Source organism: Natator depressus, chromosome 3, assembly GCF_965152275.1.
Source record: "Natator depressus isolate rNatDep1 chromosome 3, rNatDep2.hap1, whole genome shotgun sequence".
Lineage (NCBI taxonomy): Eukaryota > Metazoa > Chordata > Testudines > Cheloniidae > Natator > Natator depressus.
In genome coordinates, this window is record NC_134236.1 from 3,608,178 (window position 1) to 3,634,842 (window position 26,665).

At 49.7% G+C, this 26,665-nt stretch overlaps 1 pseudogene; it reads left to right on the forward strand.

Moving 5' to 3' along the window:
- The first annotated feature begins 352 nt into the window (after positions 1-352).
- The window catches only part of LOC141984057 (uncharacterized), a 64,241-nt pseudogene continuing 37,928 nt past the window's right edge, over positions 353-26,665 (forward strand).

A 26,665-nucleotide genomic window follows, 5' to 3' on the forward strand; every position in this document is an offset into this window, starting at 1 on the left:
ACCCGTCCACACGATGAAGCCCTTTATTTCGACTTAAAGGGCTCTTAAAATCGATTTCCTTACTCCACCCCTGACAAGTGGATTAGCGCTTAAATCGGCCTTGCCGGGTCGAATTTGGGGTACTGTAGACACAATTCGACGGTATTGGCCTCCGGGAGCTATCCCAGAGTGCTCCATTGTGACCGCTCTGGACAGCACTCTCAACTCAGATGCACTGGCCAGGTAGACAGGAAAAGAACCGCGAACTTTTGAATCTCATTTCCTGTTTGGCCAGCGTGGCAAGCTGCAGGTGACCATGCAGAGCTCATCAGCAGAGGTGACCATGCAGAGCTCATCAGCAGAGGTGACCATGATGGAGTCCCAGAATCGCAAAAGAGCTCCAGCATGGACTGAACGGGAGGTACGGGATCTGATCGCTGTATGGGGAGAGGAATCCGTGCTATCAGAACTCCGTTCCAGTTTTCGAAATGCCAAAACCTTTGTCAGAATCTCCCAGGGCATGAAGGACAGAGGCCATAACAGGGACTCGAAGCAGTGCCTCATGAAACTTAAGGAGCTGAGGCAAGCCTACCAGAAAACCAGAGAGGCGAACGGCCGCTCCGGGTCAGAGCCCCAAACATGCCGCTTCTATGATGAGCTGCATGCCATTTTAGGGGGTTCAGCCACCACTACCCCAGCCGTGTTGTTTGACTCCTTCAATGGAGATGGAGGCAACACGGAAGCAGGTTTTGGGGACGAAGAAGATGATGATGATGACGAGGTTGTAGATAGCTCACAGCAAGCAAGCGGAGAAACCGGTTTTCCCGACGGCCAGGAACTGTTTCTCACCCTGGACCTGGAGCCAGTACCCCCTGAACCCACCCAAGGCTGCCTCCTGGACCCAGCAGGCGGAGAAGGGACCTCCGGTGAGTGTACCTTTTAAAATACTATACATAGTTTAAAAGCAAGCATGTGAAAGGATTACTTTGCCCTGGCATTCGCGGCTCTCCTGGATATACTCCCAAAGCCTTTGCAAAAGGTTTCTGGGGAGGGCAGACTTATTGCGTCCTTCATGGTAGGACACTTTACCACTCCAGGCCAGTAACACGTACTCGGGAATCATTGTACAACAATGCATTGCAGTGTATGTTTGCTGGCGTTCAAACAACATCCGTTCTTTATCTCTCTGTGTTATCCTCAGGAGAGTGAGATATCATTCATGGTCACCTGGTTGAAATAGGGTGCTTTTCTTCAGGGGACACTCAGAGGAGCCCATTCCTGCTGGGCTGTTTGCCTGCGGCTGAACAGAAATGTTCCCCGCTGTTAGCCACAGGGAGGGGGGAGGGTTGAGGGGGTAGCCACGCGGTGGGGGAGGCAAAATGCGACCTTGTAACGAAAGCACATGTGCTATGTATGTAATGTTAACAGCAAGGTTTACCCTGAAAGAGTGTAGCCATTGTTTTATAAAATGTGTCTTTTTAAATACCGCTGTCCCTTTTTTTTTCCTCCACCAGCTGCATGTGTTTCAATGATCACAGGATCTTCTCCTTCCCAGAGGCTAGTGAAGATTAGAAAGAAAAAAAAATGCACTCGAGATGAAATGTTCTCCGAGCTCACGCTGTCCTCCCACACTGACAGAGCACAGACGAATGCATGGAGGCAAATAATGTCAGAGTGCAGGAAAGCACAAAATGACCGGGAGGAGAGGTGGCGGGCTGAAGAGAGTAAGTGGAGGGCTGAAGACAGGGCTGAAGCTCAAATGTGGCGGCAGCATGATGAGAGGAGGCAGGATTCAATGCTGAGGCTGCTGGAGGACCAAACCAGTATGCTCCAGTGTATGGTTGAGCTGCAGCAAAGGCAGCTGGAGCACAGACTGCCACTACAGCCCCTGTGTAACCAACCGCCCTCCTCCCCAAGTTCCATAGCCTCCACGCCCAGACGCCCAAGAACGCGGTGGGGGGGCCTCCGGCCAACCAGCCACTCCACCACTGAGGATTGCCCCAAAAAAAGAAGGCTGGCATTCAATAAATTTTAAAGTTGTAAACTTTGAAAGTGCTGTGTGGCATTTTCGTTCCCTCCTCCACCACCCCTCCTGGGCTACCTTGGTAGTCATCCCCTTATTTGTGTGATGAATGAATAAAGAATGCATGAATGTGAAGCAACAATGACTTTATTGCCTCTGCAAGCGGTGATCGAAGGGAGGAGGGGAGGGTGGTTAGCTTACAGGGAAATAGAGTGAACCAAGGGGCGGGGGGTTTCATCAAGGAGAAACAAAGAGAACTTTCACACTAGCCTGGCCAGTCATGAAACTTGTTTTCAAAGCTACTCTGATGCGTACCGCGCCCTCCTGTGCTCTTCTAACCGCCCTGGTGTCTGGCTGCGCGTAACCAGCAGCCAGGCGATTTGCCTCAACCTCCCACCCTGCCATAAACGTCTCCCCCTTACTCTCACAGATATTGTGGAGCGCACAGCAAGCAGTAATAACAGTGGGAAGATTGGTTTCGCTGAGGTCTAAGCGAGTCAGTAAACTGCGCCAGCGCGCCTTTAAACGTCCAAATGCACATTCTACCACCATTCTGCACTTGCTCAGCCTGTAGTTGAACAGCTCCTGACTACTGTCCAGGCTACCTGTGTATGGCTTCATGAGCCATGGCAGTAAGGGGTAGGCTGGGTCCCCAAGGATACATATAGGCATTTCAACATCACCAACAGTTATTTTCTGCTCTGGGAATAAAGTCCCTTCTTGAAGCTTTTGAAACAGACCAGAGTTCCTGAAGATGCGAGCGTCATGTACCTTTCCCGGCCATCCCACGTTGATGTTGGTGAAACGTCCCTTGTGATCCACCAGAGCTTGCAGCACTATTGAAAAGTACCCCTTGCGGTTTATGTACTCGGCGGCTTGGTGCTCCGGTGCCAAGATAGGGATATGGGTTCCGTCTATGGCCCCACCACAGTTAGGGAATCCCATTGCAGCAAAGCCATCCACTATGACCTGCACATTTCCCAGGGTCACTACCCTTGATATCAGCAGATCTTTGATTGCGTGGGCTACTTGCATCACAGCAGCCCCCACAGTAGATTTGCCCACTCCAAATTGATTCCCAACTGACCGGTAGCTGTCTGGCGTTGCAAGCTTCCACAGGGCTATCGCCACTCGCTTCTCAACTGTGAGGGCTGCTCTCATCTTGGTATTCATGCGCTTGAGGGCAGGGGAAAGCAAGTCACAAAGTTCCATGAAAGTGCCCTTACGCATGCGAAAGTTTCGCAGCCACTGGGAATCGTCCCAGACCTGCAACACTATGCGGTCCCACCAGTCTGTGCTTGTTTCCCGAGCCCAGAATCGGCGTTCCACAGCATGAACCTGCCCCATTAGCACCATTATGCATGCATTGGCAGGGCCCATGCTTTCAGAGAAATCTGTGTCCATGTCCTGATCACTCACGTGACCGCGCTGACGTCGCCTCCTCGCCCGGTATTGCTTTGCCAGGTTCTGGTGCTGCATATACTGCTGGATAATGCGTGTGGTGTTTAATGTGCTCCTAATTGCCAAAGTGAGCTGAGCGGACTCCATGCTTGCCTTGGTATGGCATCCGCACAGAAAAAAGGCGCGGAATGATTGTCTGCCGTTGCTCTGACGGAGGGAGGGGCGACTGAGGACACGGCTTACAGGGTTGGCTTCAGGGAGCTAAAATCCACAAAGGGGGTGGCTTTACATCAAGGAGTAATTCAGGCAGGACTTCACGGAGGGTTCCAATAAGAAATGGTGCACCTAAGTTATTGTTCTTATTGGAACAAGGAGGTTAGCCTGGCCTCTGATTGATACATGGCTAGATTTACCTCGCTGCACCTTCTCTGTGAGTGACTGCAGTGTGACCTAGAGGAATGAGTCCGCTAGACAGGGGAGGAGGCAAATGAGTACAAAACAAATCTGGTCTATTTCTTGTTTTGATCCACTCCATCTATCTTTTACATCTTTGGCTGGCAGCAGACGGTGCAGAAGGACTGCATGCCATCCACATCTCATGGCTGCTCGGCAGAAGATGGTACAGTACGACTGCTAGCCATTCTCATCTCTTGCCTGCCTGGCAGAAGATGGCACAGTACGATTGCTAGCCATCGTCATCTCTTGCCTGCCCGGCAGAAGATGGCACAGTACGACTGCTAGCCATCGTCATCTCTTGCCTGCCCGGCAGAAGATGGTACAATACGACTGCTAGCAATCCGTATTGCCTGCCTGCTCACCATTAGACGGTTCAATACAACTGACTGCAGGACTAAAGAGAATGACCGGGTCAAGTCACCAAAAATTTAGTCCCTGCGCCCATGTCTGCCCAGGCGCTCCCAGCCGACGTGGCCAGGATCACCTCGGACATGACGAGGACGGCTATCAGTCATACTGCACCGTCTGCTGCCAGAAGGCAATGGGTTGCTGCTACTGTGTAGCAATGCAGTACTGCGTCTGCCAGCACCCAGGAGACATACGGTGACGGTTACCTGAGCGGGCTCCATGCTTGCGGTGGTATGGCGTCCGCACAGGTAACTCAGGAAAAAAGGCGCGAAACGATTGTCTGCCCTTGCCTTCACGGAGGGAGGGAGGGAACGGGGGCCGGACAATATGTACCCAGAACCACCCGCGACAATGTTTTAGCCGAATCAGAGTGCTCCATTGTGACTGCTCTGGACAGCACTCTCAACTCAGATGCACGATTGTTTGCCGTTGCTCTGACGCAGGGAGGGGCGACTGAGGACACGGCTTACAGGGTTGACTTCACGGAGGGTTCCAAGAAGAAATGGTGCACCTAAGTTATTGTTCTTATTGGAACAAGGAGGTTAGCCTGGCCTCTGATTGATACATGGCTAGGTTTACCTCGCTGCACCTTCCCTGTGAGTGACTGCAGTGTGACCTAGAGGAATGAGTCCCCTAGACGGGGGAGGAGGCAAATGAGTACAAAACAAATCTGGTCTATTTCTTGTTTTGATCCACTCCATCTATCTTTTACATTTTAGGCTGGCAGCAGACGGTGCAGAAGGACATATTGCCTGCCTGCTCAGCATAAGACGGTTCAATAGGACTGACTGCCGGACTTAAGAGAATGACCTGGTCAAGTCACTAAAAATTTAGTCCCTACGCCCATGTCTGCCCAGGCGCTCCTGATCGACCTCACACAGGCGACCAGGAGTACCTCGGACATGACGAGGACGGCTACCAGTCGTATTGTACCGTCTGCTGCCACAAGGCAATGGGTTGCTGCTACTGTGTAGCAATGCCGTGCCGCGTCTGCCAGCACCCAGGAGACATACGGTGACGGTTACCTGAGCGGGCTCCATGCTTGCGGTGGTATGGCGTCCACACAGGTAACTCAGGAAAAAAGGCGCGAAACGATTGTCTGCCCTTGCTTTCACGGAGGGAGGGAGGGAGGGGGGCCTGACGATATGTACCCAGAACCACCCGCGACAATGTTTCAGCCCCATCAGGCATTGGGATCTCAACCCAGAATTCCAATGGGTAGCGGAGACTGCGGGAACTGTGGGATAGCTACCCACAGTGCAACGCTCTGGAAGTCGACTCTAGCCTCGGTACTGTGGAAGCACTCCGCCGAGTTAATGCACTTAATGCACTTCTGTGGGGACACACACACTCGAATATATAAAACCGATTTCTAAAAAACCGACTTCTATAAATTCGACCTTATTCCGTAGTGTAGACATACTCTAGGTGTGCTTGAAACTGTCTGGGAGTCAAAGCAGATCAAGCAACAAGGAAATTCACAATTTGCGCCACTGTATTCATTACATTATTAAGCTCTGAATTAGAAATTTTAGCACACAGGTTTTCTTGATGGATGTATACAGTGAAATTTGACTGTCGGGCAGGCAATTTGATCTTCAGGTAACTTTACAAATCCCTTCTGTCACCCGACCATGGCCGGAGCACCATCTGTTGTCACACAAAATATTTTTCTGATGTCAACTCCTTGTTCTTCAAAATGGTTTACAAAACTTCCCACTATATCTTCCCCCTTTGTTGTGCCATGCAGGGGTTTTAAGCAGTAAAGTTCCTCTTAGATTTCATTGGAAGCACAATGTATCCCTTCTGCCTTTTTAAGGTAGGGGTGCTGAGTTGCGCCCCCTCTTGTCCCTGTCTGGACCCCTCACTGCCCCAGGCTAGGGCCAGTGGCCCACAGCTGGGGGCGGCTGCAGAGCTCCGGGCTGAGGCCAGGAGCAGAGCCCCTGGCTGGTATCCCAGGCTGGCAGCGGGCTGAGCAGGGCTGGCGGCCAGGACCCTGGCTGGCAGGGGATTGGCGGCTGGTATCCCAGGCCGTCAGCGGGCTGAGCGGGGCTGATGGCCGGGACTCCAGGCCAGCAGCGGGGCTGAGCAGGGCCGGCGGCTGGGACCCTGGCTGGCAAGGGGCCGGCGGCCGGGACCCCAGACCAGCAGCAGAGTGCCACGGAAAATCAGCTCGCGTGCTGCCTTTGGCACGTGTGCCATAGGTTGCTAACTTCTGTTATAGAGAATTCCTCCAGAATTGGTGTTAGAAACTGTAAATACAATTTATTCACAGGCCTGGGCGCCAGGTTTGTATCATATTTGGTGGTGCCCAGAACAGGGCCAAGTCCTGCCCCCCACACCTGCCTTGTAAACCTATATGTATTTTTTAAAATAATGTAAGAGCGGACTGGAAACAGTAAGCATTTAACAGTTTCTCTGTATTGCACAATATCACTATCATAAGAAAACTTTATTTAGCTAAGAATATCAGCTGAAAGGTGAACTGTCAGGGTGGAGGGAGGTTACCAGTGGAGTTCCTCAGGGATCGGTTTTGGGACCAGTCTTAGTTAATCTTTTTATTACTGAGCTCGGCACAAAAAGTGGGAGTGTGCTAATAAAGTTTGCGGATGATAGAAAGCTGGGAGGTATTGCCAATATAGAGAAGGACCGGGCGATCATACAGGAGGATCTGGATGACCTTGTAAACTGGAGTAATAGTAATAGGATGAAATTTAATAGTGAGAAGTGTAAGGTCATGCATTTAGGGATTAATAACAAGAATTTTGGTTATAAACTGGGGACTCGTCAGTTGGAAGTAACAGAGGAGGAGAAGGACCTCGGAGTATTGGTTTATCACAGGATGACTATGAGCCTTCAATGTGATATTGTAGGCATATTTTTAATATTTGTAATTCTGTTTATAATATTTGTAATTGTCCTATTTGAAATAATTGTAATTCTGCAATATGGATTTGCGGCTCTCCATAGGTGTTGACGGTGTCTGTGTTAAAGCTTGCAAACCGTCAATTGACTCTAAGTACCTGTAAGTCGTTAATTAACTCTAAACGGTACTATGTGATTAAGATGGACACTTGCAAACCTAAACCGCTCAATTAACTCTACTCTCTCTCTAAACTGATACTTTTGTTTGTAAACTGATACCTTGTTACTGAGATTGACACTTATAAACTTAAACCGCTCAATTGACTCTACTCTCTCTGAGTTGATACTTGCTCTTGCTTGTTATTGAGATTGATGCTTATGAACGTAAACCACTCAATTAACTTTACTTTCTCAAATGGATCTGCTCAATTGACTCTACTCTGTAAACTGATACTTTGTAATGGAGATTGACATGTTTTTTGTAACAACAACCGCGTAAAGCCATTAATTGGCGCGGCGCTCATAGAAATATCACATCAAGACTCCCACCCCCTATAGTTTGTATCAGGAATGTTAAAAAAGAATGTTAAAAGACAGGGAGTCACAAATAATATAACACCTCTATATTAGAAAGATTAAAGGAATGTTAAGAGACAGGGAGTCTCAAATAAATAACAATACTCAGTGAAATGATAAGTGTGTTTTTATCAAAAGTAAAGAATGTATGTGAATGAATGATTGGTTTTGAATAATCAGGGAAGTGCTAGCCTAGGAATTCGGTGTCAATCGGCTGAAGAAGGCGCCAGGTGGAAACAACCAGAGAACCCCCGGAGGGCAAACTGGAATCCACCCGAACGATTCAAAGGATGAAGAAAGCTGATGAGCACCTGACAGCTGTCCTGGAGCCGTCATGACTAACAATGTGATGAAGCAATTTCCATGGACTGGCGTAGGCATAAATTCCTATAAAAATGGACTCTAAGAACTGAGAACTTTGAGTCTCCAGTTCATAGAATATAGAATATCAGGGTTGGAAGGGACCTCAGGAGGTCATCTAGTCCAACCCCCGCTCAAAGCAGGACCAATCCCCAATTTTTGCCCCAGATCCCAAATGGATTGAACTCACAACCCTGGGTTTAGCAGGCCAATGCTCAAACCACTGAGCTATCCCTCCTCCCCCAAAAATATTATAAATAATGAGATTGGCCTAGAATATGACCTAGAATCATAGAATCTCAGGGTTGGAAGGGACCTCAGGAGGTCATCACTCTCCACTCTCTCACTCAGAGGCTCCACTCTCGTCTACAGGCTACCTGGCCAGTACTCTGTCATGAGCAACTTCTAGGCTGCTAACTATAACCCCTATGCAGAACTTGTATGAATGAATGTGTATATCTATAGATAAGTAAGGAATAAGTAGTGACGCGACAGTGTGAGGTTTTTTTAATATATATTTTTATTATATTTACAATAAATGTGGCATTTTGCCTTGTCCCTTTAATGAGATCCTGCTGGTTTTTATTTTCTTGGTATAACAATATGGCCGTGAAAAAAGCGAATGCGGTCTTGGGATGCATCAGGCGAGGTATTTCCAGTGGAGATAAGGAGGTGTTAGTACCGTTTATACAAGGGAGTGGTGAGACCTCATCTGGAATGCTGTGTGCAGTTCTGGTCTCCCATGTTTAAGAAGGATGAATTCAAACTGGAACGGGTACAGAGAAGGGCTACTAGGATGATCCGAGGAATGGAAAACTTGTCTTATGAAAGGAGACTCAAGGAGCTTGGCTTGTTTAGCCTAACCAAAAGAAGGCTGAGGGGAGATATGATTGCTGTCTACAAATATATCAGAGGGATAAATACCAGGGAGGGAGAGGAATTATTCAAGCTCAGTCCCAATGTGGACCCAAGAACAAATGGATATAAACTGGCCATCAGGAAGTTTAGACTTGAAATTAGACAAAGGTTTCTAACCATCCGAGGAGTGTAGTTCTGGAATAGCCTTTGACGGGGAGCAGTGAGGGCAAAAGACATATCTGGTTTCAGGACTAAGCTTGATAAGTTTATGGAGGGGATGGTATTACGGGATAGCCTAATTTTGGCAATTAATTGCCGTTTGACTATTAGTGGTAAATATGCCGAGTGACCTGTGATGGGATGTTAGATGGGGTGGGATCTGAGTTACGCAGGAAAGAATTCTCTGTAGTATCTGGCTCATGAGTCTTGCCCACATGTTCAGGGTTTAGCTGATCGCCATATTTGGGGTCGGGAAGGAATTTTCCTCCAGGGCAGAGTGGCAGAGGCCCTGGAGGTTTTTCACCTTCCTCTGCAGCGTGGGGCACGGGGTCACTTGCTGGAGGATTCTCTGCACCTTGAAGTCTTTAAACCACAATTTGAGGACTTCAGTAGCTCAGACATAGGTTAGGGGTTTATTACAGGGGTGGGTGGGTGAGATTCTGTGGCCTGTGTTGTGCAGGAGGTCAGACTAGACGATCATAATGGTCCCTTCTGACCTTAAAGTCTATGACTGTATTGTTCCCGTCTATACATGATAATGACCCAGCTCTTTTGAATATGGAAACAACCAAGCACTCTTGGATCAATAACCCTCAAAAGCAAATATTTTCTAAAATTAAAACAAAATGTAGCCCCTTCTTTTGCGATGTTCTTCTGAGGCCTGGTCTACACTACGAGTTTGTCGGTTTTAGCAGCGTTAAATCCGAATTAACCCTGCACCCGTCCACACAACGAAGCCATTTTTTCGACATAAAGGGCTCTTAAAACAGATTTCTGTACTCCTCCTCAATGAGGGGATTAGCGCTGAAATCGACATTGCCATTTTGAATTAGGGTTAGTGTGGACAGAATTCGAAGGTATGCAAGATAGCTATTGGCCTCCAGGAGCTATCCCACATTGTGACCGCTCTGGACAGCACCCCGAACTCGGATGCACTGGCCAGGTGTACAGGAAAAGCCCCGGGAACTTTTGAATCTCATTTCCTGTTTAGCCAGGCGAGCTCATCAGCACAGGTCACCGTGCAGTCCCAGAATCGAAAAAGAGCTCCAGCGTGGACCGAACGGGAGGTACTGGATCTGATTGCTGTATGGGGAGAGGAATCCATGCTATCAGAACTATGTTCCAAAAGATGAAATGCCAAAACATTTCAAAAAATCTCCGAGGCCATGAGGGACAGAAGCTACAGCAGGGCCGCATCACAGTGCCGAGTGAAACCTAAGGAGCTCAGACAAGCATACCAGAAAACCAAAGAATCAAACGGACGCTCCGGGACAGAGCCCCAGACATACTGCTTCTGCGCTGAGTTGCATGTGATTCTAGGGGGGGCGGCTACCACTACCCCACCCCTGTCCGTGGACTCCGATGATGGGGTACTCTCCGCCATGCCTGAGGATTTTGAAGATGGGGAAGATGAGGAGGAGGAGGACGAGCTTGGGGAGAGCACACAGCACACCATTCTCCCTGACAGCCAGGATCTTTTTATCACCGTGACTGAAATACCCTCCCAACCCAACGAAGCCGGAGAAGGGACCTCTGGTGAGTGTACCTTTTTAAATATAATACATGTTATAAAAGCAAGTGTTTTTTAATGATTAAGTAGCCCTGAGGACTTGGGATGTATTCGTGGCCAATAATACTACTGGAAAAGTCTGTTAACGTGTCTGGGAATGGAGCGGAAATCCTCCAGCGACATCTCCATGAAGCTCTCCTGGACGTACTCTAAAAGCCTTTGCAGAAGGTTTCTGGGGAGAGCAGCCTTATTCCGTCCTCCATGGTAGGACACTTTACCACGCCATGCTAGTAGGAAGTAATCTGGTATCATTGGATGACAAAGCCTGGCAGCGTATGGTCCCGGTGTTTGCTGGCATTCAAGCAACATCCGTTCTTTCTCTCTCTGTGTTATCCTCAGGAGAGTGATATCATTCATGGTAACCTGGTTGAAATAGGGGAATTTGATTAAGGGGACATTCAGAGGTGCCCGTTCCTACTGGGCTGTTTGCCTGTGGCTGAAAAGAAATTCTCCCCGCAGTTAGCCACGCTGCAGGCGGTGGGGGGTGGGTGGGCATTGGCCCTGAGCTGTTCGCATTTGGCTAGCAGGGATCTTCCCTGATACCAACCAGGTGGTGGGGGGAGGGGAAAAGCGATCATCCCAGAGAATTGGATGGAGGGGGGTAGTTTGGTTTCTGCTGCTGCACGTTAACAGGAAAACCGCAGCTGTAAATGGCCAACTCAACGGGCTTTGCTTGGTATGGGAGAGGAGGGCGCTGCTGTTATGAAGGTTGCAGAAGCTGAAAGACTATGGCTCACCTTGGCTGCCTGCAAGCCAAATTCTGTTGCCCGGCCCTGCATGCGTGATCTCTAACACCAAAGCTGCAGGCACTCAATATAAGATGCAAAATCACATGTGCTAAGTAATGTGAATAGTGTTGTTCACTGTGAAAGAGTATAGCCATTGTTCTGTAAAATGTATCTTTTTAAACACTTCACTCCCTTTTTTTCCTCCCGCAGCTGCAAATGTTTCAAGCTTCCCTCCTCCGTCCCAAAGGCTCTCTCAGATAAGGCGGTGAAAAAAACGCACGCGCAATGACATGTTCTCTGAGCTCATGCAGTCGTCCGGCACTGACAGAGCTCAGCCGAATGTGTGGAGGGACACAGTAGCAGAGTACAGGATGGTGGCCAATGAACGTGAGGAGAGGTGGTGGCAGGAAGATCAGAGGAGGCATGAGGCAATGCTGTGGCTACTGCGGGATCAAACGGACATGCTCTGGCGTCTGGTGGAGGTTCATGAACGGCAGCAGGATCACAGACTGCTGCTGCAGCCCCTGTTTAACCGCACTCCCTCCTCCCCAAGTTCCATAGCCTCCTCACCCAGACACCCAAGAATGCGGGGGGGTGGAGGGAGGCTCCGGGCACCCAACCACTCCACCCCAGAAGGCTGGCATTCAACAAGTTTTAAAGTGCCCTTTTCCTTCCCTCCTACCCTCCTCCCACACCCCACCCGGGCTACCTTGTGAGTCATCTCCCTATTTTTATAATCTATTAATTAAAAATACATGTTTTTTAAACGATAGTGACTTTATTTCCTTTGCAAGCAAGCTGTGATCGAAGGGAAGAGGGAGGGTGGTTAGCTTACAGGGAAGTAGAGTGAACCAAGGGGCGGGGGGTTTCATCAAGGAGAAACAAAGAGAACTTTCACACCGTAGCCTGGCCAGTCATGAAACTTGTTTTCAAAGCTTCTCTGATGTCTGCCGCGCCCTCCTGTGCTCTTCTAACCGCCCTGGTGTCTGGCTGCGCGTAACCAGCAGCCAGGCGATTTGCCTCAACCTCCCACCCCGCCATAAACGTCTCCCCCTTACTCTGACAGAGATTGTGGAGCACACAGCAAGCAGCAATAACAATGGGAATATTGTTTTCGCTGAGGTCTGAGCGAGTCAGTAAACTGCGCTAGCGACCCTTTAAACGTCCAAATGCACATTCTACCACCATTCTGCACTTGCTCAGCCTATAGTTGAACAGCTCCTTACTGCTGTCCAGGCTGCCTGTGTACGGCTTCATGAGTCAGGGCATTAAGGGATAGGCTGGGTCCCCAAGGATAACTATAGGCATTTCAACGTCCCCAACAGTTATTTTCTGGTCTCGGCAGTAAATCCCTTCCTGCAGCCGTTTAAACAGACCAGAGTTCCTGAAGACGTGAGCGTCATGAACCTTTCCCGGCCATCCCACGTTGATGTTGGTGAAACGTCCCTTGTGATCCACCAGTGCTTGCAGCACCATTGAAAAGTACCCCTTGCGGTTTATGTACTGGCTGCCCTCGTGGTCCGGTGCCAAGATAGGGATATGGGTTCCATCTATAGCCCCACCACGGTTAGGGAATCCCATTGCAGCAAAGCTATCCACTATGACCTGCACATTTCCCAAAGTCGCTACCTTTGATAGCAGCTGCTCAATGATTGTGTTGGCTACTTGCATCACAGCAACCCCCACAGTAGATTTGCCCACTCCAATTTGATTACCGACTGACCGATAGCTGTCTGGTGTTGCAAGCTTCCTCAGGGCTATTGCCACTCGCTTGTGAACTGTGAGGGCTGCTCTCATCTTGGTATTCTTGCGCTTCAGGGCAGGGAAAAGCAACTCACAAAGTTCCATGAAAGTGCCCTTACGCATGCGAAAGTTTCGGAGCCGCTGGGAATCATCCCAGACTCGCAACACTGTGTGGTCCCACCGGTCTGTGCTTGTTTCCCGGGCCCAGAATCGGCGTTCCACGTCATGAGCCTGCCCCATTAACACCATGGTCTCCAAATTGCGGGGGAACGCGGTTTCAGAGAAAAGTGTGTTCATGTCCTCATCACCGCGCTTCCATTGCCTCCTCGCCTGGTTTTTCAGGTGCTTGTTCTGCATAATCTACACGATAACACGCAAGGTGTTTACAATGGTCATAACTGCTGCGGTGAGCTGAACGGGCTCCGTGCTTGCTGTGCTATGGCGTCTGCTCCTCCTCGGGCAATCCAGGGAAAAGGGCGCGAAACGATTGTTTGCCATTGCTCTGACGGAGGTAGGGGCGGCCGACAACATGGCTTACAGGGTTTCCTTACAGGGAATTAAAATCAACAAAGGGGGTGGCTTTGCGAGAAACAGAATGGCCCCATCAAGGGTAGAACTCAAAACCTCAAGGATAGAACTCAAAACTGGCTTTAGCAGGCCATTGATTTCACGGAGGGATGGAGGAGAAAATGAATACAAAACAAATCTGGTCTATTTCTTGTTTTGATCCACTTCATCTATCTTTATACATCTTGCTGGCAGCGGACTGTGCAGTACGTCCGCTAGCCATCGTCATCTCCTGGGTGCTCGGCAGAAGACAGTTCAGTATGACTGCTGGCCATCGTCTTCTGCTGACTGCTCGTTAAAAGTCGGTGCACTAGGACTGCCGATAGGACTGAATCGCCATGAGACGAAACGTAAAAGGGTAATGACCTGGCTGAGCCACTCCCATGTTTGCCCAGGCGCCCCTGACCTCATCGAGGTCAGTTAAAAGAGCACCCTGGACTACGTTAATGTCAGCTACCAGTCATATCGCACTGTCTGCTGCCAAAAGGCAATGAGCTGCTGCTGTGTAGCAATGCCGTACCGCGTCTGCCAGCACCCCGGAGACATACGGTGACCGTTAGCTGAGCGGGCTCCATGCTTGCCGTGGTATGGCGTCTGCACAGGGAACCCAGGAAAAAAGGCGTGAAACGATTGTCTGCCGTTGCTTTCATGGAGGGAGGGAGGGAAGGGGGGGCCTGATGATACGTACCCAGAACCACCCACGACAATGTTTTAGCCCCATCAGGCATTGGGATTTCTACCCAGAATTCCAATGGGCGGCGGAGACTGCGGGAACTGTGGGATAGGTACCCACAGTGCAACGCTCCAGAAGTTGACGGTTGCCTCGGTACTGTGGACACATTCCGCCAACTACATGCACGTGGAGCATTTGTGTGGGGACACACACCATCGACTGTATAAAAACGATTTCTACAAAACCGACTTCTATAAATTCGACCTAAGTTCGTAGTGTAGACAAGGCCTTATTGTTTTCAGATAAAATGAGACAGTTCTGTGCCTGGCTGCACTGACTGTGCAAATACTGCATTTAAATCATTAAACTAGCATTTAAGTGCAAAACAACCAGGAGCATTAACAATATTTAAAGCAACAACAAAGACAGACCATGAAATGAATTATATGATATACAATAATGAATGGCAGTTATAGCCCCATAAATAAAAGGAATAAAAGCAATAAATAAAATGAATAATATGTGAATAAATTAAATGATTGACTGCATATAAACGTGGCATATGATCAGATACAGCTTGAAAGTGTACGCCAAAATAATTTAACTTTCATGGAGACAAAATTTTAACTCCAAAATGCACACTAATATTATAAAGCACATGAATAAAGCTCGTATATTTCAGCAGAAATACAATTTAGCACTCGGGGCAGCAAACACTTTTCGTCGTTGTTCGGTTCTTGAGATTTGCAATGTCCAATTCAGAGGTAGAGTTCTTATGAGTGTGCAGAAAGGTCAAGTGATCTATACGTTCTTGGCTCATTGTCGTTCGCAAACAAATTTTCAGTCTGCGCAGGCACCGGTGTGATGGCTCAGCGGTGCCGGTTGTAGTCGGAATTCTGTAGAACAATTTCAGGGGAATTGTAACTTCTGACAACGTGTCACTCAGGCCTTCGTTTTTTTTTTCAGAAATTGCTTCACTTCACTCACCCAATTAAGCTGGCCATTTCTCGATCTGTAAATATCACTCAGCATTTCTAAATGAAGAGAGAGCCTCTCCGTGTTAATGTCACCATGGAAAGCTTCACTTATTGGGACAATGTCCTGTGTCGAGCCGTTTACTCCATTAGTTACGTGCTTCTCCAATTCTACGGAGAATGTACAGCTGTCAGTTGAAAACCTCTGTTCAATGGCAGCTTTGCAAGCATCAATGATCCCGACATACATTTGATGAAAATACTCTTTGGGGTCACTGTAGGTGTGAGAACGGCTTCCGTGGTCGAGCCGTCTCCGTGGCTTGCGTTTTCTTGGGAGTGTAGGATCATCTAAATAAAGATTTCTTGCCTTCTCTACTCTACCACGGTGTCGGTGAGCTGAGTGCACTGCACGCTTGCCGTGGTCTGGTGTCTGCACGAAGAAAAGGCGTGAAACGATTGTCTGCTGTTGCTTGCACGGAGGGAGGGGCGACTGATGACATGTACACAAAACCACCCGCGACAATGTTTTTGCCCCATCAAGCATTGGGAGCTTAACCCAGAATTCCAGTGGGCAGCGGAGACTGCGGGAACTGTGGGATAGCTACCCATAGTGCACCGCTATGTAAGTCGATGCTAGCCAGGATAGTGAAGATGCACGCCGCCGACTTAATGCTCTTAGTGTGGACATACGCAATGGACTGTATAAAATTGACTTCTAAAAATCGACTTCTATAATATCGACCTAATTTCATAGTGTAGACATACTCTGAGAATGTTTCTCCATCAATTGTTATAGAAATTTGCGCGCACTGCACATCAGAAGTTTCACATGATAGAGGAGAAAACTCAGTTTTTGTTTTTACCCCTCTAATTGGAAGAAAATAGCTCACGAGAACAGGGAATAGCTTTTGGTCCTTTTGGTTTGATGCATCCACGCTAAGTGTGATAAACGAGCACTTCTCTGCATCACACTGCAGTTCTTCTGTTGATAATGGAGCTAATACGTTGCAGATTATTCCCTCAGATTTTGTATGCGCAGACGAAAACTTGGGTTGGTAAAGTTTTTTAATCAATTGCGAGGTACAATCACTAGATCTGAACCTGTGTCCTTGGTGCACAGAATGGTAAGTAAACAGTCCCTCACTTGCATGTATTTGATCAGCTTCTGTGTTTTGCTTAACAAAAAATTCGGAAACACTTGGAGTTGCACTTAGTTTGTTCGGCGCCCGTGTGTTTTTTTGTTTGGAGATGCTGAGTAATGTCATTATGGCTACCGTGAGCAATGGAAAACTCGGCTCCGCATGTCTGACCTATAACCTGGCTGTTGTCAGCTACTGAAGTCTTTATTTCAAAGACGTGAATAGTTTTTGTAGGTCATCAGTAAAAGAACGTACACACTTCTGTGACGTTTCTGGAGTAAAGATCGAACTAACTTCCTGTGGCTGCAGTCTAGCCCTGTTTCAGGTTGCTCAGAGCAATTGCCACCACCACTCCCTGTCGTAAATTTGACTGCAGAAGAATGTTCTTGTGAGCACAGTAAGATTTTGTAGTGTACATGCGTTACAAAATCTTAATCTACCCCATGTTTACCTTTAGTTTTGTTTCAGAAAGAGAAGTCATTTGGAGAGGCAGGGGGGTAGGTAGGGGCTGTGTGCGGGCAGGGGGTAGCTCAGGGTGCAGGCAGGGGGGCACCGAGGGGCTGTGTGCGGGCAGGGGGTAGCTCAGGGTGCAGGGAGAGGGGTCGCTAGGGGCTGTGTGCCAGGAGGGCTCTCCTGTGGTCCCTGTTCCCTGAGGGCTCTGCCAGCCCTGGAGCCGGGTTCCCCAACCCGGCAGCTCTTACCGGCTGCTTGAGCAAAGGGGCTGGGAGCTAGGAGCACCACGGCTGCCTGCTCCATGGCTCCAGCCCGAGGAGCAGCTACCCTGCATGCACAGCCTGGCACCAGCTTCCTGCCTCTGATCTGGTGGGTGGGGGGAGAGAAGGAGTAGTGTGTGTGTGGGGGGGGGGTGGAGCTGCCCCCTGGACTTCCCTGCACTTGCGGTGCAGTTTGGGGGGTGAGCAACTCTGCCTGGGGGAGCACCAGGGATCCAGGATTCAGCCCTGGCTCTTGGCTTCAAGTCCCACCGCTCATGGCTTGGGTGGGGGGGGCAAGGATCAGGGTTTCAGCCCCGGGATCTGGGCTTCAGGCGGGGGTGGGGGCGCTGGGGATGGGGATTCAGCCGGGGAGGCAGCGCTGGGGCTTCAACCCCGCAGCAGGCTGCAGGGATGGAGACTTCAACCTGAGGGGGTAGGGTGCAGGGGCTTCAGCAGGGGGGTGGCGCCGGGGAAGGGGCCTTAGCCCCGCATGCGGGAAGGGGCACCTGGGCTCGGGGCTTCAGCCCCACAGCCTGAAAGGGCTGACAGTGGCGAACCCCGTTGAGAAACCCAGCTTTAGGTTTCACATGGGGAGGGGTGACACACACCCCTTCCCTGCCCCCCTACAACCCCTTACCCCTCTATCCCACAGGGCTGCCTCTCCTACCTGGCATTGTGCCTTCCCGCCTCTGCACCCGGCCTGAGGACACCACGTGCTCACCCGCCAGCCAGCCGCAAACAGGAGGCAGCTGGCGCTGCGCAAACCGCAGACTGACCGGCAGGGGGAGTGGAAAATACGGGACAACTTGCCCCTTTTTTAAGAAGAGGTGGGGCCCTTGCAAGAGAGCTTAAATAAGGGACTGTCCCGTTAAAAACGAGACGGATGGTCACCCTCCCTCTGCCCACCCTTCTGCAAGGGGTGTGGGGGGGGGTGCTGCAAACTATTTCCCTGCACCAGCCCCCCACGTTTCAGTGTCTGGTACACAGGGCAGTGTCACCAAGCCATTCGTTGTCCGTATGAAACTAGTTTGTAGAGACGTCACTCGTGCTTTCTGTGTAGCCTGTTGGAAAACGAGGCAGCCAGGCAGGTGCGCCAGCGTCTGGAGAGGGTGGACGGACCGAGCTGCGGGGGGGCAGCTGCTCCAGCCTGGTAACTCCTCCAAAGCTGGGGTGCCCCCCTCCCCCACTGCCCTGCTCCATTGCCATCTGCAGCCCCCGCGGCTCCTGCCTCCCCGCAGCCCCTGGAGCCGCCCCCGGCTTCTGTCTGCTGTGCAGGGGGTGGGGGTGCTGATGTTGGGGTGTCCCCCTCCCCCCACCCGTGGACCCGGTCTCTGCTGAGCTGGGGTGGGGGTCAGGGGGAGCATGTCTGTGCTGGTGCCTCTGGGTGTGGGGTGGGGGCTCCTGAATGCTCTTAAAGAGACAGCGCACTGACATGCTCACTCAGGCGCACACACACTCCCCCCAAACAGGGCCGGTGCAAGGACCTTTTGTGCCCTAGGCGTGTATGGTAACACCCATTTTTTCATGTTCTGTGTGTATATAAATCTCCTCACTATATTTTCCACTGCATGCATCCGATGAAGTGAGCTGTAGCTCATGAAAGCTGATGCTCAAATAAATTGGTTAGTCTCTAAGGTGCCACTAGTCCTCCTTTTCTTCTTGTATAGTCTCTGTTAAGCTAGCTTCTGCTTCTTCAGGATACTTGTACTGTTTTTGAGGTGGAGGATCCGGTGCAGTGATAAGAACCTCTGCCACAATTTTTCCACGCTCAATTTTACTGGTAGCCCAAACATATTTGTGCTTTTAGGCTATTTCTAATATTTCTGCAGGCCATATGGGCCATTTTATTTCTTCAGCAGCCTTGAAGGCAGCTAACAAATACCCAGCTTCAATAATAATCAGCTTCTTTACATAGTGTACTTGCTCTGGGGGCATTTTCCATAATACCTTATTTACTAAATCGACTGTTACTTAGAGGTCTTTTAGTACCTCCATTCCTACAATACCATTATCATTTAGCTCTATTAGACCAGTGGCTCTCAACCTTTCCAAACTCCTGTCCCCCTTTCAGGAGTCTGATCTGTCTTGTATACCCCAAGTTTCACCTCACTTAAAAACTACTCACTTACGAATAAAAATAGAAAAGTGTCCCAGCACACTATTCCTGGGAAATTGCTTTTACTTTCTCATTTTACCATATAATTATAAAATAAATCAACTGGGATATAAATATTTTACTTACATTTCAGTGTATAGCGTATAGAGCAGTACAAACAAGTCACTGTCTATATGAAATTTTAGTTTGTACTGAATTTGCTAGTGCTTTTTATGTAGCGTGTTGTAAAACTAGGCAAATATCTAGATAAGGTGATGTACCCCCTGGACTACCTCTGTGGACCCCCAGGGGTACACGTACCCCTGGTTGAGAACCACTGTATTAGACCAAACTGCTCAGTTCCTTGTTTTGTCCCTCTCCGAAATTGAATTGGAGGGCTAAATGGGACTTTGCTTTCTGCCTCATTAAATCCTTGTGACATTTTTGTTGTTGCAGATAGTCCAAACAAATTCTGGTTCTTAGTGCTAATTAATGAATACGTGGCAGCTGTATTCACCATCTTTTGTCCGAATGCTCCCTTATTAAACTCCACATAAACTGTGGATCTTCCTCAGGTATCGTGGTCTAAATGTGTCATCAAACCAGCAGGATTTCGTGCTGATGCTGGGGAAACTGAGAGCGCCCGGCCTCCCTAATCTGAATCTTTAGGAGGTGCAGGAGCCATAGGTACAGTCCCCTCATGACTTGCCAATTCTTGGAGCAGTTCTGCGGCAGGCAGCCCGTTCGCCTGATCCCTAGGCTCATATCGCAGCAATTCTCTCCACAGCCAATTCCTGCCTGGGTCAAAAGCTTTTCTCTGTTCATTGCGATAGGGGACCGCATTGGTACCTTTCCCGTTCTCCTTATTTTGTCTGTCCCCTTTCTGTCTACCCCGCTGACCCCTTTTCCCTTTGGACCATCGTTCGAGACGGTCACTGCTGACGCCGTCTCAGGGTTTTTCTTTGGGGGTAGAGCTCGCTCTCTTTCTGTGTTTCGTAATCATGGGCGCCAACTCCGTGGGGGCAAACGGGTACAGGCAGCTTCTCTGGCTGCAGGGGGTGGGGGTGGGGGTGAGGCAGCTTCTCCGGCTGCAGGGGGCACAGAAAGTGCCCCTCCAAAAGCAGCCAAATTTCTGTGAGCGTGGAGCTGCTCGGTGCTGCCTGGGTGGGGGCAGGTCTGTCCTTCCACACTGTCCCTCTCCCCCTGCATCTTTCTGGCTCACTCAGTCCCTCTCCCCTGCATGAGGGTCGCTGCCTCCTGCAGGGCTGGGGGGAAGTAGTGGGGAAGGGGGAAGCCATTTCTCTTCTCCCTCAGCCCCTTTGCTTTGGAGACCCACTGGATGGGTGGGGCGGGCAGCTCACTTTTATTTAAACCCTCACCATTCTCCAGCGAGGCAGAGGGATTGCAGGGCTAGAAGGGGCAGAGAGATGGTATCTGCCAGGATCTGGGCTTGCCTTCCAGCTCTCACTCTCGCTTCAGCCTCTCAGCACCCATGGAGTCGGCGCTTACGATGCTGACAATTGCAAAACTGGCGGAACCCCCCCCACCACACACCTCGCTCTTAAGGCAGGAGGGGGCAGAAAGGTGCGAGTAAGTGGGCAGGAGGCGCTCAGGGGAGAGGGGCTAGGGGGAGAGGGCAGAGTGGTGGGCGGGAAGAGGTGGAGTGGGGGCAGGGCCTTGGATGGAGTGGGGATGGGGCCTCAGGGGAGGAGGCAGACCCGCGGTGGGACACCCATGGGCAGAACCAAAAGTCAGCATTTATGTTTCGTATATGTTCTTTGCTTTCTCTACTGTGTCACGAAAAGAAGTAATAGGGTGATCAGAGCCTTTCTTATAACTGGATTAAATCCTACCTCTTAAACTGCCTCCATCATACACTTGTCTGCCTATCTGAGTGAGCCCCAAACGTTTATACACTAGATTTTTCCTGGTTCTGGTCGTCCCCCTGGTCCTTGTCTTTCCCTCTGAAACCACATTACAGGGTTTTCATTTGCAAAGAAAATCCTGAACACCCTTTGTTCTATGTTGTTATTAATTATTATTACTTTATTTTTTTTTCACCCAACCTGAATTGCATAGGGGAGTCTGGAAAAATCCCCTGGGCTCATACACTCTTCAGTCATGGCTGCAGTATCTGCCCCTGGCATTCCAGGCATACTGGGTGAGTTGCCAGCGCTCACAAGATTAAAAAAAGTAAAACAAGCCCAAAAATCATGCCCAAAATGAGCTTGCATCACCAACAACAAACAAGCCCCAAACAAGCCCATTCCCTTTTTGGTTGGCACTGCCCACTCCCAACAAACAAGCCCCAAACAAGCCACACTTCAAAAGGGGTGTTTAAAAAAGATTCCGTAATTTATTTGTAACCCTTCTGCCTGTCAGAGTTGTACGTATACTCTGCTTACGTATTGTTAGGATCTAGGGGCTCCATTCCAATAACACAATGCAAAACCGTCTCGAGCCCCCACCCAGTGACCTGGGACAAATATATACCACCCCCGCTGGGCGCCTCCAGGAGGCAATACTTCCCCTCTCGCAAACACATAGTCTGAGTGTAACAAAAAGCCTTTCAATAACAGAGAGAAACAATGTGGCATTATGCTGGGGAAACAGCACCAACAGGATTAATAACACAACCATGAGCAAAAAACCCACCCCAAGCAAATTGGGGCATGTCCTTTCCCTTTAGTTCTTGAGTCCAGCAACCCAAAATCACCCAAAGTCCCAAAAGTCCAACGACCCAAAAGTCTCTGTCCCTGGTCAGAGTAGCCCCAGAGTTCAAAAGTTTACCTGCAGAGTTTTACCTCCCAACCTGGGTGGAGATTGGGGTGGGGGGGGTAAGGGGCACCTTACGTGGTCTAAAGCTGATGGCCCCACCTCTCCGTGGGACTCCGCTCTGCCAGCCGCCCCATGGGCTGCTCTAGGCATCCAACAAACTGCTCTGCTCCCCCCAGCCGCTCTGCTCTGCTCGCTGTCCCACAAACTGCTCTGCTCCACCAGCCGCTCTGCTCTGCTCGCCGTCCCACAAACTGCTCTACCATATAACTTCAGGCTCCCCCGCGGCTTAACACAAAGTGATTTCAGCTCTTAGTAAGTTTAGCTCTTTTGTGATTTCAGCTCGTAGTAGGGGAGCCTCAGTGCTGGTGCACCATTAACCCAAAGTGAATGCAGCTCAGCAGCCTGTAACTAGACTCCTAACAGTGGAGAGAGGAGAGGCCTTAGCATGTAAGGCCCTCACTGGGGGGCCCATGCCACCAAGTATTAATACCTGTCCCCAGCCTCTCTCAGTTCACAGAGTTTTGGAACCCCTGTCTCTTGCCTAGCGAGTGCTACTTAGTTGATGGCGAGTCCCTCCATCATAACAAAAAGCCAAGTGCAGTTCCACTGTCCTTGAGTCCCATAATCAGGGTAGTAACAATTTATTCTTCCTGCCCCAATAACAGAGACACTGGGGATCCCACAGCAGCCAAAGTGACCATTTGGGCAGCTGTGGCCTCATTCTAGGCGGGGTGGGTGTGCCTATGCAAATGAGATCAGCCCCTGAAGTTTTTTTCCACAACTTGCCACACCTCACCACCAGATGTCAGGGTGGAGCTCATCCTGACTCTGCTTACGTATTGTTAGCAACAATGTAGAGTACACACAACAAAAGGGTATATTATAACTTGTAACTGTGCCTGATAGAGACTGCAGAAAACAGGGACAGGTTCAATCATAGAATATCAGGGTTGGAAGGGACCTCAGGAGGTCATCTAGTCCAACCCCCTGCTCAAAGCAGGACCAATCCCCAATTAAATCATCCCAGCCAGGGCTTTGTCAAGCCTGACCTTAAAAACTTCTAAGGAAGGAGATTCTACCATCTCCCTAGGTAATGCATTCCAGTGTTTCACTACCCTCCTAGTGAAAAAGTTTTTCCTAATATCCAACCTAAACCTCCCCCACTGCATCTTGAGACCATTACTCCTTGTCCTGTCATCTTCTACCACTGAGAATAGTCTAGAACCATCCTCTTTGGAACCACCTCTCAGGTAGCTGAAAGCAGCTATCAAATCCCCCCTCATTCTTCTCTTCCGCAGACTAAACAATCCCAGTCCCCTCAGCCTCTCCTCATAAGTCATGTGTTCCAGCCCCCTAATCATTTTTGTTTCCCTCTGCTGGATGTTTTCCAATTTTTGCACATCCTTCTTGTAGTGTGGGGCCCAAAACTGGACACAGTACTCCAGATGAGGCCTCACCAATGTTGAATAGAGGGGAACGATCACGTCCCTCGATCTGCTGGCAATGCCCCTACGTATACATCCCAAAATGCCATTGGCCTTCTTGGCAACAAGGGCACGCTGTTGACTCATATCCAGCTTCCCGTCCACTGTCACCCCTAGGTCCTTTTCCACAGAACTGCTGCCGAGCCATTCAGTCCCTAGTCTGCAGCGGTGCATGGGATTCTTCCGTCCTAAGTGCAGGACTCTGCACTTGTCTTTGTTGAACCTCATCAGATTTCTTTTGGCCCAATCCTCCAATTTGTCTAGGTCCCTCTGTATCCTATCCCTACCTGCCACCGTATCTACCACTCCTCCTACTTTAGTATCATCCACAACTTTGCTGAGAGTGCAATCCACACCATCCTCCAGATCATTTATGAAGATATTGAACAAAACCGTCCCCAGGACCAACCCTTGGGGCACTCCACTTGATACCGGCTGCCATCTAGACATGGAGCCATTGATCACTACGCGTTGAGCCTGACAATCTAGCCAACTTTCTACCCACCTTATAGTGCATTCATCCAGCCCATACTTGTTTAACTTGCTGACAAGAATACTGTGGGAGACTGTGTCAAAAGCTTTGCTAAAGTCAAGAAACAATATATCCACTGCTTTCCCTTCATCCATAGAAGCAGTAATCTCATCATAGAAGGCGATTAGATTAGTCAGGCATGACCTTCCCTTGGTGAATCCATGCTGACTGTTCCTGATCACTTTCCTCTCGTGTAAGTGCTTCAGGATTGATTCCTTGAGGACCTGCTCCATGATTTTTCCAGGGACTGAGGTGAGGCTGACTGGCCTGTAGTTCCCAGGATCCTCCTTCTTCCCTTTTTTAAAGATGGGCACTACATTAGCCTTTTTCCAGTCCTCCGGGACATCCCGCGATCTCCATGAGTTTTCAAAGATAATGGCCAATGGCTCTGCAATCACAGCCGCCAACTCCTTTAGCACTCTTGGATGCAACGCATCCGGCCCCATGGACTTGTGCACGTCCAGCTTTTCTAAATAGTCCCTCACCACTTTTTCCTCCAAAGAGGGCTGGCCACCTACTCCCCATGCTGTGTTGCCCAGCGCAGCAGTCTGGGAGCTGACCTTGTTCGTGAAGACAGAGGCAAAAAAAGCATTGAGTACATTCGCTTTTCCCACATCCTCTGTCACTAGGTTGCCTCCCTCCTTCAGTAAGGGGCCCACACTTTCCTTGGCTTTCTTCTTGTTGCCAACATACCTGAAGTAACCCTTCTTGTTACTCTTAACATCTCTTGCTAGCTGCAGCTGCAGGTGCAATTTGGCCCTCCTGATTTCATTCCTACATGCTCGAGCAACATTTTTATATTCTTCCCTGGTTATTTGTCCAATCTTCCACTTCTTGTAAGCTTCTTTTTTATGTTTAAGATCCGCAAGGATGTCACTGTTAAGCCAAGCTGGTCGCCTGCCATATTTACTATTCTTTTGACACATTGGGATGGTTTGTCCCTGTAACCTCAATAGTGATTCTTTGAAATACAGCCAGCTCTCCTGGACTCCTTTCCCCCTCATGTTATTCCCCCAGGGGATCCTACCCATCAGTTCCCTGAGGAAGTCGAAGTCTGCTTTCCTGAAGTCCAGGGTCCGTATTCTGCTGCTTTCCTTTCTTCCCTGTGTCAGGATCCTGAACTCGACCAACTCATGGTCACTGCCTCCCAGATTCCCGTCCACTTTTGCTTCTCCTACTAATTCTTCCCGGTTTGTGAGCAGCAGGTCAAGAAAAGCTCTGCCCCTAGTTGGCTTCTCCAGCACTTGCACCAGGAAATTGTCCCCTACATTTTCCAAAAACTTCTTGGATTGTCTGTGCACCGCTGTATTGCTCTCCCAGCAGATATCAGGATGATTAAAGTCATCCATGAGAACCAGGGCGTGTGATCTAGTAGCTTCTGCGAGTTGCCGGAAGAAAGCCTCATCTACCTCATCCCCCTGGTCCGGTGGTCTATAGCAGACTCCCACCACTACATCACTCTTGTTGCACACACTTCTAAACTTAATCCAGAGACACTCAGGTTTTACTGCAGTTTTGTACCGGAGCTCTGAGCAGTCATACTGCTCCCTTATATACAGTGCTACTCCCTCACCTTTTCTGCCCTGCCTGTCCTTCCTGAACAGTTTATAACCATCCATGACAGTACTCCAGTCATGTGAGTTATCCCGCCAAGTCTCTGTTATTCCAATCACATCATAATTCCTTGCCTTCACCAGGACCTCCAGTTCTCCCTGCTTGTTTCCAATGCTTTGTGCCATTAGTGTATAGGCACCTGAGATAACCTGCTGATTGCCCCTTGTTCTCAGTATGAGGCAGGAGCCCTCCCCTCACAGACGTTCCTGCCTGTGCTTCCTCCCGGTATGCCGCTTGCCCACTTACCTCAGGGCTTTGGTCTCCTTCCCCCGGTGAACCTAGTTTAAAGCCCTCCTCACTAGGTTAGCCAGCCTGCTCGCAAAGATGCTCTTCCCTCTCTTCGTTAGGTGGAGCCCGTCTCTGCCCAGCACTCCTCCTTCATGGAACACCATCCCATGGTCAAAGAATCCAAATCCTTCTCTCCGACACCACCTGCGTAGCCATTCGTTGACTTCCACGATTCGACGGTCCCTGCCCCGGCCTTTTCCTTCCATGGGGAGAATGGACGAGAAGACCAGTTGCGCCTCAAACTCCTTTATCGTTCTTCCCAGAGCCACGTAGTCTGCAGTGATCCGCTCAAGGTCATTCTTGGCAGTATCATTGGTGCCCACGTGGAGAAGCAGGAAGGGGTAGCGATCCGAGGGCTTGATGAGTCTCGGCAGTCTCTCTGTCACATCGCGAATCTTAGCCCCTGGCAAGCAGCAGGCTTCTCTGTTTTCCGGGTCAGGGCGGCAGATAGATGACTCAGTCCCCCTGAGGAGAGAGTCCCCGACCACCACCACCCGCCTCCTTCTCTTGGGAGTGGTGGTCGTGGAACCCCCAACCTCAGGACACAGCGCATCTCATGCCTTCCAACCAGCGGAGTCTCCTTCTGCTTTCTCCCCCCAGACGTATCATCTGGTGGGCTCTC